This window comes from Artibeus jamaicensis, unplaced genomic scaffold, assembly GCF_021234435.1.
Source record: "Artibeus jamaicensis isolate MK-2021 breed Jamaican fruit bat unplaced genomic scaffold, CSHL_Jam_final contig_1526, whole genome shotgun sequence".
In the NCBI taxonomy this organism is placed as follows: domain Eukaryota; kingdom Metazoa; phylum Chordata; class Mammalia; order Chiroptera; family Phyllostomidae; genus Artibeus; species Artibeus jamaicensis.
In genome coordinates this window covers 837,543-855,526 of record NW_026521297.1, presented here as the reverse complement: position 1 = coordinate 855,526, position 17,984 = coordinate 837,543, and the positions used below count along the sequence as shown (strand labels likewise).

The following is a 17,984-nucleotide window of genomic DNA, read 5'->3' as shown; positions in this document are numbered from 1 at the left end:
AAAAGAGAAAGAGGGAGAGAAACATCAATGTGTGTGACAAACATCAGTCATTCACCTCTGTACATGACGGACTGAACCCACAACCTTAGGCGTATGCCCTGACTGAGTGGGAATCAAACCAGCGACCTTTCACTTTAGGAGGGGGTGACAGCCAATCGGGCCACACCAATCAAGGATATTGTCATTATCCTTGAAGAACGCGGTTTGGGCCCAGATCCGAACAGAATGGGCTCCGCACGCCACTGGGCCCTGGTCGTAAGCTCTCCCTGCTGGTTCCGAGACTCAGACCTGCTTGGGAAGGATCTCTGAAGGCTGGTGGTGACATCCTGCCGGATGTGAGGCACCGGGGCCAGGTGGAGCTGAGAGAATTTGCCCAGGTGACTGAAGGACCCACCACTCAGGCACCTGTGGCCTTGCGGGCCTCCTTCCTGTGCCTCTCAGACACGCTGCCCTCCCAGATCCTCCCAACCTCGACAGCATCTACTTCAGAAAGTCCCTGTCTCCCATCCCACCCTTCTAGTCTAACATCATATATTCATTTAACAAACTCACGTTAAACCCCAGTGAGCTTGGCTCTGAGCTAGATGCCGAGAGTGTGGGCCCTAAACCCACGCAGACATGGGTGCGAATCCTGACTCTGCCACGGACCCGCTGAGCACCAGTTGCCCCATTTGTCCTAGAATCAACGTGAGTGCAAATTCCGTTGTGCACACAGTGACCCTCCAGACAAAACACAAAGGGGACAATGCCCAGGCGCTCTATTCATTTGACAAACAGTCCTTGAGCCCTTTACTCAGGGCCAAGGTACAGTTCAAGGTGCTGGGGATTCTGCAGCGAGAAAAGAATTAAACATCAAAAAGAACTTTGCTACATTTTAGTGAGAGGAAACCAGGAAATCAACTTGGGCGCCAGGTGGGGAGGGAACTGAGGCAGCTAAAGTATTGAAGGCAGACAGAGGGAGGGGTCACAATGACACCTGAGGGACATGAAAGAACCTACCAAAACTGCATACTAATGAAAGGGAAGAGAAATGCAAAGCCCCGAGGCAGCAACAGGATACACCCTTCTCTTACAACCAGGATCCTTTAGAAGTCGCTCTCCCAGTTCACTAATTTAGATGCAGATAGATACAGGCAGTGAGGCCCCTTGTGGCTCCAAACCCCTATCTGGGCAGGGGATTTGAATTCAGGTGTCTCTAACCCCAGCCTGAGCCCTCAACCCCTAGAAGACCCCACAGCTGCCCCTGCAGTTGGCTCCCCGCCAAGCAGAGACATTCCCTTCAAGGGTCCATCATTTATTCCGAGCACATCACTGGTCCCTGTGATGGGGGGGGGGGTGCCAGGTATCCAGCGATGACCAAGCTTGTCCCTGTGCTGTCCTCGAGGGAATCACCGTCTGGAGTCGCACAGAGTCCCATCCCCAGACAGTGCTGATGCGGAGTGTGGGATGGGGCAACCCAGAAGCGGTGCTTGACCCAGCTTGGAGACCAGGAAGGGCTTCCTGGAGGAGGAGACATCACAGCCGGAGTAGGAAGGAGTTGGAGGAGAATTCCAGACAAAGGGAACAGTATATGCAAAGCCACAGACTTGAGAAGAGCCCCGCCCCGCAGCCCCAGTGACTGCCCGCAGGGTAGAGTCCAAACTCTTCAACCAGGCCTCTGTCAACTCAGTAACACATTCCTTCAATCGTTCACCAAACCACATCCACAAGACAGAATGCTGAGAGATGTCACGTAGACTGAGACAGTAATAAATCAGGTGGTCAAGAAATAGTCAAGGGAGCCCTGACTGGTGTGGCTCAGTGGTCTGGGTGTCGTCCTGCAGGGAGAAAGGTTGCCAGTTCGAATCCCAGTCAGGGCACATATGTGCCTGGGTGGTGGGTTCGGTCCCTGGTCGGGGAGCACACGAGAGGCAACCGACTGATGTTTCTCTCTCACATCAATGTTTCTCTCCCTCTCTTTCTCCTTCCCTTTCCCTCTCTCTAAAAATAAAAGTAAAAAAAGAAATATTAAGGGTGAAAATACAGGTGCAGGAGAAGGTGCATAGGACAGGGCACCATGTCCTCGATGGGGGCGACAAATACAGTCCAGCCTTTCTCTCAAGCGCATTGACTATCTACAGAGAACAAACAGATGTCGCTAGAGGCGACTGGAGTGAGGGGCTGTGTGGAAAAGACGAAGAATATTTTAAAAAGTGCAGCCCTGGCTGGTGTAGCTCAGTGGATTGAGCGCAGGCCTGAGAACCACAGGGTTGCTGGTTCGATTCCCAGTCAGGGCACAGGCCTGCGTTGCGGGTCAGGTCCCCAGTAGGGGGCGCACGAGAGGCAACCACACACTGATGTTTCTCTCCCTCCATTCCCTTCTCTCTAAAAATAAATAAATAAAGTCTTTTTAAAAAGATTTCGTGGGTCCCCTGCTGGGAACTGGCCTGCAGGGACCTGGTCTGCAACCCAGGCATGTGCCCTGACTGAGAATCGAACTGCGATTGTGTGGTTCGCAGGCCCGCACTCGATCCACTGAGCTACACCAGCCAGGGCTTTAAGTAAAATCTTAAAAAAAAAGAAATGCAAAGTTCTCGTGATAGAGTAAGTAACAGGGATGTGAAACGCAGCACGCGGAACACAGTTGCCTGGGCAACTGCGTGATGACCATCTGCAGTGACAGGTGGTTAGTGCACCTTTTACAGGGAACCCTTTGTAAGGCATATAAATGTTGAACCTAATGTACGTCCAAAACTAACATCACCTGGTAGCTTAACTATATTTAAAAAGGCATTTTTTTAAAGGCATTGACACCCTGGCTGGTGTGGCTCAGTGGACTGAGCGCCGGCCTGAGAACCAAAGGGTGGCCGCTTTGATTCCTGGTCAGGGCACACGCCAGGCTTGCAGGCCAGGTCTCCAGTCCAGGGCGTGTGAAAGGCAACCAATTGTTGTGTCTCTTCCTCTCTTTTTCCTTCCCTTCCCGTCTCTCTAAAAAGAAATAAAATCTTTCTTTATAAAAGGAAGTTCAATTCGATTTCTTTTCTTTTTTTTTTTTAAGATTTTATTTATTTATCTTTAGAGAGGAAGGGAAGGAGAGAGGGAGAGAAACATCAGTGTATGGTTGCCTTTTGTGAGTCCCCTGCTGGGAAGTGGCCTGCAGGGAAGTGGCCTTGCAGGCAACCGGCCTGCAACCCAGGCATGTGCCCTGACTGGGAATCGAACCGCGATTGTCTGATTCACAGGCCCGTGCTCAATCCACTGAGCTATGTCAGCCAGGGCTTCGATTTCTTTTCTTTAAGACAGGAATCTTTCATGCGTTCCTATAGACACATACACACAGACCAGGGCAAAGGGAGGGTAGGAAGCCCCAGGTAGGGCTGGGACCTGGCTGCTGGTTTCAGGTGCCGCAGCAGCAGGTGGCCAGGCTGGGCGCCAGGCAACCACCTGGTAGCTCTCCCGGGCATCAAGGCCAGCTGGGCAACATGTGGGCAGGCCGGGCTCAGCCTGGTGCGCCCCCCCCCCCCCGGGCCGGCCCATGCACAGGGCTGCCAGACCGGAGGCAAGAAGGAGGGAGGAGGCTCCAGCAGTCCGTGACCCCAGCATCCCAGAGCCTTCCCGGAGTGTGGGGGTGAGTCTGGGACAAGAGGGGAAGGTTTGAGGCTTTGGTCCAGGATTGGCCAGGAGTGTCCCCGCGCCCCCCCGCCCCGCCCTCCCCAGGCTTGGACAGGAAAACATACTCAAACTGGTCTCGACCAGCTTTCTCCCCACTCAGTGAAACCTCTTACCCAGATTCCGATTTCATCATTTGGGGGGCGGGGGGTGGAGTTGGGGGCAGCAGTTCAGGACTACAAGAAAAGAGAGAGAGAGGGTGGAAGGCGACTGGGCTGTGCGTAGGAAATCCGGGTCTCACAGGGCAGGGCGGCCCTTCCAGGCCTCAGCTGGCCCCCTGTGACGTGAGTGTTGTTCCAAGTGGTGTCTTCCCGACGGGACCCCGTATCTGGCAGCAGGAGGGCTTCAGCCACCTCTAGAAGGTACAGCCTCACCTCCTCCCTCAGGTAAGCACTCAGCAAACTTTTTCTGAGCGCCTACTGTGTGTCCAGCCCTGTGGCTGAGGCAGGCTTAGCTCCTGCCCACCTGGGCTCATACGCCAGTGCAGGGGGACACTGAGCAGGGCTTGGACGGAGGAGCCCAGGGGGATACCCAGCCTGGGGAGTGGAGTCCTGGAGGGCTTCCTGGAAGAGGCAGCATCTGAGCTGAATTTTGAAGCATGTTAAGGCTGGCCAGTGAAGGGAGGAGGAAAGGGGTCCAGGCAGAGGGTGCCACAAAGATAAAGACCTGAAGGTGAGAAATTTTGGAAATTTAGAAAACCAAGAATAGTTCCATGTGGTGGCAGTGGAAACTGCTGAGAAAAGTGGCTGGAGCAGTGGGCAGGAGCCAGATCAGGTAGATAAAAATTAAAAGGCTAAAGTTAAAACCATTTTTGGCCCTGGCCAGGTAGCTCAGTAGGTTAGAGTGTTGTCCCCATACACCGAGTTTGGTGGTTCGATCCCTGGTCAGGGCACATGCAAGAATCTACCAATGAATGCATCAATAAGTGGAATAAGAAATTGATGTTTCTCTCTTAAAAGAAATCAGTGTAAAACGATTCTTTTAATTCATTTTACCTCATGGAGTTTATCACCTATAACACTGTTTCTTAAACTTCCCTAGTCTCATAGCTCCCATTTGGTTGTTAAAATGCAGATTCCACCCTGGCTGGTATAGCTCAGTGGATTGAGCCCAGGCCTGCGAACCAGAAGATCTCGGTTCAATTGCCAGTCAAGGCACATGCCTGGGTTGCAGGCCAGTTCCCAGCAGGGGACACACGAGAGGCAACCATTGATATTTCTCTCCCTCTCTCCTTCCCTTCCCCTATAAAGATAAATAAATAATTTTAAATGCAGATTTCTGGACTCCAAAGGCTGACTTCAAAAGGGCGGGACGTGCCCTGGCTGGCGTGGCTCAGTGGCTTGAGCACCCGTCTGAGAGCAGAAAGGTCACCGGTTTGATTCCTGGTCAGGGCCCTTGCTAGGGTTGCGGGCCAGTTTCCGGACCTGCAAGATACAAGCCATGGATGTTTCCCTCCCTCTTTCCCTTCTCTCTAAAAACAAGCAAAAAAACCATTTTTTTAAAAGGAGGAGGGAAGTAAAATCCCACCCCACACCCAGAAGGAGAAGAGGGTGGGCAGACTGGTGGGCACGCTTGCTGAATGCCATTCTTTGATTGGCGTCCGGGGGTTCTATATTTTCAAACCTCTCGAGGTGCCAGCCTATTCGTGGGGCATAAAATAAATGAGCAGAGCTCAAGCAGTTAATTTTTCAAAACTAAACATCACAGCATATTATACAAGTAAGTATACTTGTCTCGTGCAATTTTCATTTAATTTACCGAACACTTGTACGTACACATACGTGCAGCAAGTAAAATACACATTCCCGTGAGTAGTCAGTGTCTCAAATTGAAAACAGCTGGAAAAACACTGCCTGATCTACCGCGTCCCGACCTTCCCAGGCCTAACTCCTCGCTGCTTTTCCTCATACGCTTTTGTCTTCACCGACTAAGCTCTTCCGACTTCTCCCCAGGGTCCCCCGAGTCCTCCAGACCCCCAGGCTGGGTCAGGTGTCCCTCCAGGCCCCTCCAGCCCCCTGGTCCCGTCCACTCTGGGGGTACACACTGAGGATGGGCCTATCCTCTCCATTGGGCTGGGGGTCCGGGAAGTCTGGACCACTGCGGCGTCCCTAGCATCGCCCTGCCTAGGTCAGGCATGCAGTGGGGACTCTGGGAATGTGGGGTCGCTCTTTGAGAAGCAGGAAGGGAAGAAGGATGCTGGGCCCCTGCATCCATGGCCATGAAGAGGCAATAAAACTTCACGTGTTCAGTCTTGTCGGGAAGCTGCAGCCTGGGGACTGGAGACAGGCCCAGAGTGTCCCTTGCAACCTGTCTAATGATTTATTTAAGAGCCAGTTTGTCTGGCCTGCTCTGTCCCACCTCCCCCAGCTGCTGGCTCACGGGGGCCCTGTGGTTTGTGGTCCAACACAACTCGGGTTTCTGGGCCTGGAGGCGCAGGGCGGGGTGTCGGGCACCACCCACCTCTCTCCCCGCAGATCCAGCCAAGGCTGAGGGATCTGTGTGCAGCGCAGCCATTGGGAGGCCCTGCCCGGGGACCCCAGAGGTGACCCGGGGCTCAGGTGACCTGCACTGAAGATGCTTGATGCTTCCAGTGAGGCAGGATAGGATGTTAGTCAAGAGCGTGGTGGGAGGGGGGTGAGTAGGGACTGAGAGACCGCCCCCCCCACCTCTTCGCTGACCTTGCACCGCGGATGCCGCCTCTGAGACTCACGTCCTTGCCTCTGAAACAACATGAAAGTAGAATCCGCCCCTGAGGTGGCAGAGGATTCTACAAAATCACACAGTCAAACTCCTTCGAATAATAGGCCCAGGCAATCTCATAAGATCAGAATACTGGGGGAGGGCTTTTATTAGTGTAATTAGTGGCTTTCCCTTTAAAGAGACCTGGTTAGAGGTGAGCCAGTCCTCACACTGGGGCATGTGAGGGGACCCAGGCCTGCCTCGGGGTTCTGAAGGAGTGTGCTCCTGCCAGGAGCTTATGGTAAAAATAAGTGCACAGCCCCTTCATGGGACTGTAGGCGTCATTGTCATTGGCTGGCCTGGAGGACAAGGACATCGTGTGTCTGGGACATTGCTGCCTCAGACCGCCTGGGGCTACGGGAGTCCTTGAGTTCAGGGTAATTCCCCTCACCGGTGCAGCCAGCTGGATCTCTGGCGAAAAGTCCAAAGAGCCCCTTGCCTGCTTTCTGAGAGAAGGGACTGACTGCTGGCGGCCCAGCTCTGAGAGGTGTTTGAATTTGCACTTCAGCCTGAGATGAGGGGCAGGCTGAGTGCTGATTACCAGGCCCTGGGCAAAGTTAATTTTCCCCGTTCCAGAGCTGCGGGAGTCAGCATTTCAGGGTAGAAGGGTAGGGTGCACCCCTTGAACTCAAATAAAGCAGGCTTATGAAATATGAGGGCATGGTAGAAACCAACGGGTCCAATCCCCTCCTACTACAGAAAAGGAAACTGAGTCCCAAAATCCCACAGCAAATGATCGAAGGAGCCAGGGACAAAGCTGTGCATGATGCCAGCTAAGGCCCGGGGTCACGCCTGGCTGCATGCATCACTTAAAGCTCCTAGAGCCAGCCCTGCCTGAAGCCACCCACTTTGGTGACTTCTCACTCAGATGGGCCAATCAGTTTCTGATTTTTCTGAAGATCCTTATGGGGAGATTTTTCAGTCTCCTGAGACAGAAAGGGGCTGGCTGGATGGAATGGGAATAAACCTGGGGAAAGGGCACTGGGAAGTAAGCTCCCTCCCGTAAAGGGGAAAGGTGCCAGCAAGCAGGCGTGGGCGGGAACACGGCCCACTTCAGGGGACAGACAGCAGGTTATCCAGGTGGCTGGAATGTGGAATTTGCAAGGGGTCCTGGTAGAGTGCTGGTGCCACTTTCTGGTTGCAAGACAAAGGGACAAAGGCCACTGATGGAGGGCTTAAGCTTTGGAAGGATCTGAAGACTTTGTCCATCCGGGAGCAGCAGGAACCATGGAGGCGTTTAAGCTGCAGGGCCAAACGATCAAGCTGCATCTTCCCAGAAGGTCTCTGCACTCCAACCCGCCAGCCTGGGGACGCGGAAATTGCTTCTCCTCCGTGCAAAGGCACGAGGCGTGAGGCCACAGGCATTAACGTTAGAACTCCCGTGCCCTTTGACACGGTACTTCTTGTTTGTGGGGTTCATCCACAAGGGCAAAATCACCAAAGCCCTGTTTGTGTGCCCATCGGGAAGAGGAGACCAAGGGTTAAAGAATGAAACTCAACAGTGTGCGTTTGAAGATCTAATTGGGTTTTTTTTAAAGATTTTATTTATTTATCATTAGAGGGGAAGGGAAGGAGAGAAGAAGAGAACATCAGTGTATGGTTCCCTCTCGTGTGTCCCCAGCCGGGAACTGGACTGCAACCCAGGCATGCGCCCTGACTGGGAATCAAACCGCAATCCTCTGGTTTGCAGGACCGAGCTCAATCCACTGAGCCACACCAGCCGGGGCAGATCTAATTGGTTTTTTTAGGCAGCTCACAAATCAGGCAACTAGAAGGACAGATGTCTTCATAGAAAGCAAGGCAGGGCAAGGTAACTATTAACAAAAGGGAAAAAAGAATTGTTTTTCCACCAGGACATCTTTGGGGGCAGGGAATAATAAGGGCTTTTATCATACAGACTGCTTGTTCTTTCTAGGGGGGAGTGGAGATGGAGAGAGGGTTCAGCTGACCAGAAAATTCCCGATTGGTTAAGAATGTATTTCTGGGAGAGCTGGAACAGCTGTTAGGTCAGGTATTAAATCTAGGTTTGGTATCATGGGATTTGGCAGAAGTGATGCCAGGCACTGTTTGGGGCGCGTGGTCTCCTGTTTGACACCAGCAAAATCTCTTACGGCTCATCCATGCAAGGAGATACTACGCTGCTCTACAAAAGAATGAGCTAAATCTCTGTGCGTTGCAGCAGTGTGCGGGTAAATATTTAACCACTGGCTCTCTGCGGGGAGGACGTGGTGCTGATCCATAGTGTCTGCCAATGCCTGTGGTGTCAATACTCCCGCCTCGGCTGATTTTTTAAAGTTTTTATTTATTTGTTTTTAGAAAGAGGGGGAGGGAGGGAGAAAGAGCGGGAGAGAAACATTGATATGAGGGAGAAACATTGAATAGTTGCCTCTGGAACATGCCCTGAGTGCGGACCGAACCTGCGACCCAGGCACGTGCCCTGACTGGGAATTGAACCAGCCGTCTTTCGCGTTGTAGAACAATGACACGACCAACTGAGCCACAACCGTTTCGGGCCAGGCAAACATCCTCTGACTGAGCTTTGCTTTATTGCGCTTCGCGGATGCTGTGGTTTTTACAACTCGAAGGCACTGTGCTCCACCAGCAAAAAGGCTTTGATTCGTTTTATTGTGGTGGCCCAGAACTGATGCCACTACATTTCTGGGGTATGCCTGTGTACACTTCAGTTTAAAAACAAGGTGCAGAATCATCTCCCTGACTTGAGGAATACTTCACCTTCTGTGCCTACATGCGAGAGACTACCTCCAGGAGAAAACCTGAGAGAGTGGCGGCCAGCGCCCCCTGGAGGGGCCCCAAGGGGAGGGGAGAAGGAAGGCGCTCACGGTGCCCCGTCCTGTACCTCCAGCACTCTGTGCCCTGTTTCCTTAATTACCTATTAACATTTTTGAGCTGTTCTATAAAAAGTACCACCTCCCACTGCTGTTGGGAGCAGGGACACGGAGGACCATGAGCCTGGGCCACGTGGAGGCCTGGCCAGTGACCCGGAGCCAAGCCATCACGGCCTGTTCCGGAAGGTCTGGCCGTGGAATGTTCTGCACTTAACACTTAGAAGGCTCCGGGAGGCCAGGGCCATCCCTCAGGCCCAGCCTCTGCAAGCCAGCCAGCCAGCAGGGTGGCTCTCCCAGCAAGGCCCCTGGGCCCCCTCGGCCCCTGCGTAAAAAGCTTCCAGTGGTATCAGGCCACGTCCACCTGTCCAATGAATCAAAGCTCCCGGTCCTTTGCACCCCATCTCGTAAGGGCACAGCTGACTCCCACGCTGCCCACTCCCCGATTCCTTCTCCCCCCTTCTCCTGCTCTCTCCTCACACCTCTTCCTCTCTTCCCTCCTCTTCCTCCTCTTCTCCTCCCCCTTCCCACCCCAGGCATTTCGTTCCAGTCAGGCACCTTCTCCCCCAGGGTCTCTGAAACATCGGATCTCTCTCTCTGTTCTAAGCCTTTGCACATGCTGTTCCCGCTGCTTGGAATGCCCTCCTCCCACCTCTTCACCAGACCGTGGTTTATCGGGAGAATCTTGGCTTCCCTCTGTCCTGTGACAACAATTTGTCAGGCATCAGCTCTTTGTTAGTCACCCTGCCAAGCACGAGGGAGCAGGGCCGGGGCAGGGGGGTGTTTGGGTCACATCCTAGCTGGGAAGACAGGAAGTAAAGGAGTCCACAAAAGCCAGAAGCAAGGGAATTCTTTCAAAGAGTAACATGCTGCCACAATAACTGATCTGCAATCTGACGTAGGAGAAGGAACACTCCTGGGAAGTACAATGACTCAGAGGTTGGGAATGAGCTTGTAGCATTCAGGAATCAGAAAGGCCAGTACAGCTGATCTATGTGGCCAAAAACATTGATCTCCCTGGGCGTCATAGACTCGGTGAGTGGCTTAACCTCCCTTCCTCCAGGAAGTCCTCCTTGACTTCATCAGAGGCCCCATCCCAACACTGTTCACTCTAGGTTGTCACTGGCCTGCTTCCATCACTGCCCCATGCGGGTCTGCCACCACTGTGTCCCAGGCACTGTCCAGCGAATATCTGGGTACACAGCAGGTACACAGTGAATGCCCCGGTCACCTCCGGAAGGCTGATTTTCTCTACCTCCTTGTCCGCCCAGCCTAAGCCTCTTCCCGGCCCAGCCCTAGCATTCCTGAGCGTCCCACCTGGCCGCGCACACTGGCTGTGACCCAGGGGCTTTCATCTCACCTTCAAAGGCCCATCTGGGGAGCATCCCCAGCTCCAGCTGCCTCTGATGGGCTTCAGGCCCAAGATGAAGGCTCTGAAGGGGTCAGATCAAACACCTCAAGGGCTGGTCTTCAGCTAGGCCGGGGCCAGCGTGGAGGAGGCTCTGAGGAGACACAGGTTCCCCACGCGTGTGTGTTCAGGGGCACCGAATGGAGGCGAGCTGGGTAGGGCGTGGACCGAGCAAAGGCGCCCCCTGCTGCTTCTCCTCAATGTAACAACACGACTTCCAATTGCTGGCTCATTCCGTGCCAGGTGCTGAAGTACTTTTTTACAATAATATTATTTATTGATTTGATTTGGCAGCATACGGTCAGGGTACAAAATGCAGAAGACCCCAGGGGCTTATGGGAAAGAGAAACTATCCTTATTTCACAATTTTAAAAGGTGGGTAAAAAGCACCCCTCACATTGGGTGAGGGAAGCTCAAAAAATTTTTTTTTAAATATTTTCTTTATTTATTTTTTGAGAGAGGGGAAGGGAAGGAGAAAGAGAGGGAGAGAAACATCAATGTGTGGTTGCCTCTCATGTGTCCCCTGCCGGGAACTGGCCTGCAACCCAGGCATGTGCCCTGACTGGGAACTGAACCGCGATACTCTGGTTCGCAGGCCCACGCTCAATCCACTGAGCTACACCAGCCAGGGCTCAAAAAATTTTTTTAAAGATTTTATTTATTTTTAGAGAGGGAAAGTGAGAGAGAAAGAGAGGGAGAGAGAGACATCAATGTGTGGTTGCTTCCTGTGCACCCCTTACTAGGGACCTGGCCTGCAACCCAGGCATGTGCCCTGACTGGTAAAAAATGTTTTAATTTTATTTATTTTATCTTTCCCTGAGGATATGGTAATTGATTTGAGAGAGGGGGGTGGGAGGGAGAGAAACACTGATAGGTTGCCTCTTGTGTGCGCCTGGACTGGGGACCGAACCCACAACCTAGGTACGTGCCCTGACTGGGAATCAAACCCACGACCTTTTGGTGTGTGGGACGACACTCAACCCAGCTGAGCCGCACTGGCCAGGGCTCAGCTGCTAACTTTCTGTGCTCACACCATAATGCTGGCGTGGATGTCCTCAAGAGTTCAAGAGCATCAACAATGCCAAAAAGAGAGGCTCTTGCAAAGATCTTATCAAGCTGAGCTCCAGAGTCATTTTCCAGTTTGCAATTATGTTAATGAAACACGATTCCCCTGGCGGTTGTGAAATCATTGATGATCACAGAGCTGGGAAAATTGTGGGAACTTCACAGGCCCCTCCCATGGCTTTGGCCTCATTGTACTGACAACCACAGCGGGCGTCATGAACCGCGAGGAAGCAAGACAAAAGCACCCAGGAAGGAAAGCCCTGGGCCTCTCTAGGAACGAGACACATACACACAAATAAAATGCCTCGAAGTGAAATGAAATTCTGACACGGATGAACCTTGAAAATGTTATGCTCAGTGAAATCAGCCAGACACTGAAGGACACCTATTGTATGAATAGACTTAAGTGAGGTACCTAGAATCGGCAGATGCATCAAGATGGAAAGTAGAATAGAGTTGCCAGGGGCTGGGGGCAGGAGGGTGGAGCTCAAGTTTAATGGAAACAGAATTTCCCGTGCTGATGAAAAGTTCTGGGAATGGGTAGAGGTGATGGGTACATGACATTGTGAACATGTTTAATGCCACTAAATTAGACGTTCAAAAATGCTTAAAATGGCAATTTTTATGTTACATGCCTTTTAGCACAACTTAAAAAAAAAAATAGGGGCACCCGAAGAAGAGCGAATGGGCTAGGGCTCTAAAAGCGAATCGCCACACAACAGTAGCACTGCCTTGAGGCTCACGGTCCCGAGGGTAAAGTGAGACCTGTCCACGTGAGTATGGGTGTTTCTACCCCCACCCAGCAGAGCGGCCCCGCCCCCGGTAGGCAGGTAGTTGACGGTCTGCCTTCTGCGGCCCGCGAGTAAAAGAGATCAGGGCGTTGGGGGCGGGGCCAAGGAAAGGAGTGCGGTGATTCGCAGGGCTCTAAACTGGGTGAGGGTGGAGCCAATGGGAAAGCGGTTGGATTAGTGAATGGAGGGGTTGCTGAGGGGGTCGAAGGAGTTTTGGAGTCCAGACGCCAGTGAGCTGGGAAGGCCCACACGGTGGTGCTGGTGTGGAAGGCTCAACGTTGAGATTGTGGAGGGAGCCGGTGTGGCTGCTGGTTGTGACCAGGTGTCCGTTCGGGTGACGGAAGCGCGGAGGGGATGTGGGCAAGTGGAGGACAAGGTCTTTGCCGGAGAAGAGGTCTAGGCACTGAGGAGCCAGCACGGTGCTACAGTCACCTGTGTGCATGTTGAAATGCCCAAGAATTAGAGCGGGGGAAAAGTAACAGAAGTTGAGAAACTGAGGGCCAGGGAGCTGGGCGGTCCCCCAGCGCGGTGGGTGGTGCAGCTCGATTGGCAAGATTCGAAATGGAAGCTCGAGCCCCTATCCGAGCTGCTATTTTTATCCCGTGTCACCCTAATTCCACTCAAAGGGTATTTATTTGGCTGCAACAGATGTCGCCATCCTGAGGATGCGGGGTCGTCATGGCAACCACATCTCCATCACTTCGGACATGGGGTGGGGCCTGGCCTTCATTTCCAAGGAAACAGCCAGGCCCACGTCCTGGAAGAGGAGGGTCAGCATCTGAAAGATGTTTACTGGTCTGGGATGGATTCCTTCTCTAACCAGCCTTACTCCCTCCCTCTTCCAGGACTGTTCCAAATCATTCTCCCGCCCCCACCTCCACCCGATCTAGCTTCTACCCTGGATCCCTGATCTCGGCAGAAGAGGAGGAAGTCACGGGGCTGCTGTGGGAGTGGGGGGGCAGCGAGGGGTGGGGGGGTGGAGATTGTCTGAGAGTTCATGAGAGAGACAGGTCATCAGGAAAACCATCCATAATATTTATTCATTCAACAAATATGTACTGAGGGCCTACTATGTTCTGGGAACTGCACTAGAGCCAGGGATACAGTGGTAAATAAACAAAATCCCAGTCTTCTTGAGTGTACATTCTATGCCTAGGAGGGAGACCGAAAACAGACAGACCAGCAAACATACAGAGCAGTCCTGTAGAAATAGATGGAGCCCTGGCCGTGGGGTTCAGCTGATTGGAACATCCTCCGCACACCGAAAGGTTGTGGGTTCAGTCAGTCAGGGCACATACCCAGGTCGTGGGTTCAATCCCCAGTCAGGGAACATCCCAGAGGCAACCAATCGATGTTTCTCTGTCACATCAATGTTTCTCTTTCTCTCTTCCTCTTGCTCTCTAAAATCAATAATAAAAAATATCCTCAGAGGAGGATGTAAATAAAAAGAAATGAAATGGGAGCCACATAGGTCAGTTTTCATTTTCTGATAGCCATATTTAAAAAATAAAAGAGAAGCAGGCAAAATTCATTTTAATCCAATTTCACTAAATTAACCCAATTTTGATAGGCAGAATAATGGCCCCTGAAGAGGTCCGTGGCCTCATGCCCCGAATCTGTGACTGTAAATCCCACAGGGCAGCAGGGACTGAGACTAAGGTAAGAAGCTTGAGATGGGGAGATTAGCCAGGGTGGTCCGTGGGGGAGGGGCAGCAATGGAATCTGGTGGCAGGGGACGGCAGGAAAGTCAGACAGAGAAAGAGGTGATGCCAGGAGCAGAGGTTGGAGCAACACTAGAAACACACCTGTGGATGTTACATCCCAGTTCAGATACTTACCTTTGAGGTTTTGTTTTCCACCCATAAACCAGACTGCATCCTGAATTCTAGTTTCCTCAAAAGTTCGCCTGCAGCTCTAACTGACCTTTTCAATTTTCTCCCCCCGCCCCCAACTTGGATTTATCGAGTAGTAAAACTGCCCTTTTTCCCCTGAAGCTCTGCGAACTGCAGTTGGACAACTCAATAGAGACTTCAGAGAAATCGCCACAAGACCTTACGCTCTGACAATCCCCATGCCTGATGCTGTGTCAGCCGCTGAAAAATGTTCACCTGAATACCCAGTGACGTCACCAAAAGGCACATGGACATCCAGATTTCTTCTCAACTGGCAGCTCTTCAGGCTTAGAAACTGCGTTATCATTTGCTCCAATCACCAACTTTTTTCCTTTTATTTTCATAGAAATGCTTCTTATTAAATACCTGATTACTTCCTTACACAAGAAAGGACAAATTTTGGGAACCCACCTGCATCACTGGGTGTGAGTCATAAATATTGAACTGAGCTGACCCAGTCTCAGGACTAAGAGACTGATTCAATGAGATCTGGATCGATTTACCAACTCAGCACGGGTTTAAACTTACACCAGATGACCCGAGGTGTTAAAATACTCCACAATATTACCTAATGTCCTGGCCCTGGGTGGCTCAGTTGGTTAAGAGCATCATCCTGATAGGCCAAGGTTCCCGGTTCGATCCCTGGTCAGGGCACACACAAGATTCAACCAGTGAATGCATAAATAAGTGGAACAACAAATCAATGTCTCTCTCTCTCCCATTTCCTCCTTCTCTCCCCCACTTCCCCCCTCCCTCCCCCCTCCTTCCTTTCTCTCTCTAAAGTCAATCCATATAAAAAATAAGTGAAAAATAAAAAATAAAAAAATAAAGTCAATTTATAAAATTAAAAAAAAATTATTGCTCAGCCCTGGCTGGTGTGGATCAGTGGATTGCAAACCAACCAAAGGGTTGGCAGTTCAACTCCCAGTCAGGGCACATGCCTGGGTTACCGGCCAGGCCCCCAGGAGAAGACGTGCGAGAGGCAACTACACATCGATGTTTCCCTGTCTCTCTCCCTCCCTTCCCCTCTCTAAAAATGAGTAAATAAAAATTTAAAGAATATATCACTCAAATCGCTGATTGAGCCCTTTCACGGATGAACCCCCAGTTTGGGACAAGGACTGCGGACCGGATTTCAATCTATTGCCTGTATAATTATTACAGAATTCGCTACTATCACCCTACTTAGACGCGTGCTTTCTAGGTGACTACGTGCCCTACCTTTGACTTTTCCCCTGTCAGGTCCCCAGGCAGTTAGTGTCCTATTACTTGGGGGCATCAGCATCACAGAGTAGAGTGCAGTGTGAGCTCTGTTTGTTTTGCTTTGTGATGCAAGTTTTTTCTTTTTGATGTTTTTTTAAACTTTTTTTTTTAAGTGTTGTTGTTCAAGTACAGTTTTCTGCCGCCGCCGCCAAGCAAGCTTGGACCCAGGGACTAGTTGCAGAGCCAGGCCACGCCCCCTCCCGCCCCCTCGGGTGCTTTGCATTAGAGATCTGGATTGCTTTCAGTAGCGGACATTTGTGCTACCCGTTTGTTCTCCTGTGCTTTAAGTCCCCGCCTTTCTCTTTTCAATTCTCCAGTAACGAGTGAGCCTGAGAAACCTAGACCTCCAACCTCTAGCCCAGTAGGAACAGAACCGGGGGCCCTTGTGCGGCTCGCTCTCCACGTAGGACGTAGCCGTGTGGCCCCACGGGTGCTATGCGATGTCCAGGTCCCGGAAGTCATAAACCTGTGTCTTATTCTTGGTGGCTATTGCTGAACGGTGTGCCTTGCAATCAAAATAAGAACCTCAAGGGCTGGTCCTGTAAAGTTAGTTATTGACTGGCTGAGACCAGCCTAAAACAGCAATCCTTCGTATAATTAAAATGTGAGTTCTCTCAACATTTAATATATACATTAAATGCAAACATTGTCATTTTGAAATGTCAAAAATCTTATAATATCAGCCCCGGCTGATGTGGCTCAGTGGATAGAGTTCTGGCTTCAGAACCAAAAGGTTGCTGGTTCAACTCCCCAGTCAGGGCACATGCCTGAGTTGCAGGTTTGGTCCCCATTTGGGGCACGAACAAGAAGCAGCTGACTGATGTTTCTTTCTCACATCGATGTTTCTCTTCCTCTCTTTCTCCCTCCCTTCCTTTCTCAAACTGAAAACAAAACCGAATATATATAGGTATACATGTATGTACATATACATACATTTACATACATGTATGTGTGTAAAATAGACATGCAGCTGTCACCCCAGAGACCCTGCCTCGCGAGACTTACACCTCAACCCTTCGGAATGTTAAAACCGAGCAAAACAACCTTGGGCTGGGCCTAAAGCAACACTGTGATGTGTTTGCACAGGTAACCAGAAAGCAGATATTATGATTAATGACTAAAAATTCAAAACCCATTGTTTAGCCCTGGCTGGTGTAGCTCAGTGGATTGCAAACCAGAGAATGGAGATTGGATTCCCAGTCAGGGCACACGCCTGGGTTGCAGGCCAGTTCCCAGCAGGGGATGCACAGAGGGAACCACACATTGATATTTCTCTCCCTCTCTCCTTCCCTTCCCCTCTAAAGATAAATAAATAAAATCTTTAAATTTTTTTTAAAAAAAAACATTGTTTAGAATTAACACTCTTATGTTATCTGCACCAATAGCAATGTGTTCTACTGAGGCCATTGTTCCTCTCCGCTTTCTCATAAATCCCTAGTCAGCCCTGTTGGGGCTTCGGCCTGCCTCAGTGCATCTCAAATAGCTATTCTTATTGATCTCAAATAAATGCTTCTTACCTCTCACTTTGAAAGAGCTTTTAATTTTTATAGTATTTTTATTATTTTTTTAAGATTTTATTTTTTATTTTTAGAGAGAGGGGGGCGGGAAGGAGAAAGAGAGGAAGCAAAACATCAATGTGTGTTTGCCTCCCGTGCGCCCCCTACTGGGGACCTGGCCTGCAACCCAGGCATGTGCCCTGACTGGGAATCGAACAAGAGACCCTTTGGTTCACAGTCCAGCTCTCAATCCACTGAGCCACACCAACCACAGCCACCCTTTTTATTTTTACGTTAACATCAGTAACCACCAGGTTTGATCTCTTTTAATGAAATTTTATTTTGGAAATTGACCGGACAATTGTGACCTTCCTGTGGAGAGATAGGTGTCTGGAGATGGTAATTGTAAACAAAGACTCAGGGCTGACTTGCCAGGTAGTAAAGCAACTATGAAGCTACAATAACCGAAATGGTAGCAAAGGAGTGAACAGGGACTCACAGGCGGGTCCCGGCTACACAGGAATTTAATATAGGATAAAGGTGGTGTCTGAGTTCGGTGAGACAATAAGAGATAATTTAACAAATGGTGAGGACAGAACTGGTAAAATGCAATTGTGCCCTGGTCACACACCATACTATTAAAAGACTGCTTCCAGAAAGATCAAAGATGTACCTGCGACAAACACAATAATAAAACCTTACGAGAAAATACAGGCATTAAGTGAGGCAGGGCAGTAAGGAGCTAGGAAAATTCCTCAGCTAGTTACAGTCTTTTTGGAAGGGAACCTGGCAGCGTTGCCTGCGGTCAGAAATGGATTTTACCTTTGACCCCACTGCTG

General features: G+C 50.8%; 1 long non-coding RNA gene across 1 annotated transcript; it reads left to right on the top strand.

Moving 5' to 3' along the window:
* Positions 1-3,809: 3,809 nt before the first annotated feature.
* Positions 3,810-15,448, top strand: LOC128627949 (uncharacterized). Its single transcript, XR_008392258.1, has 2 exons — positions 3,810-4,034; positions 14,489-15,448. It is a non-coding gene; the product is annotated as an uncharacterized LOC128627949 (long non-coding RNA).
* Positions 15,449-17,984: the final 2,536 nt, after the last annotated feature.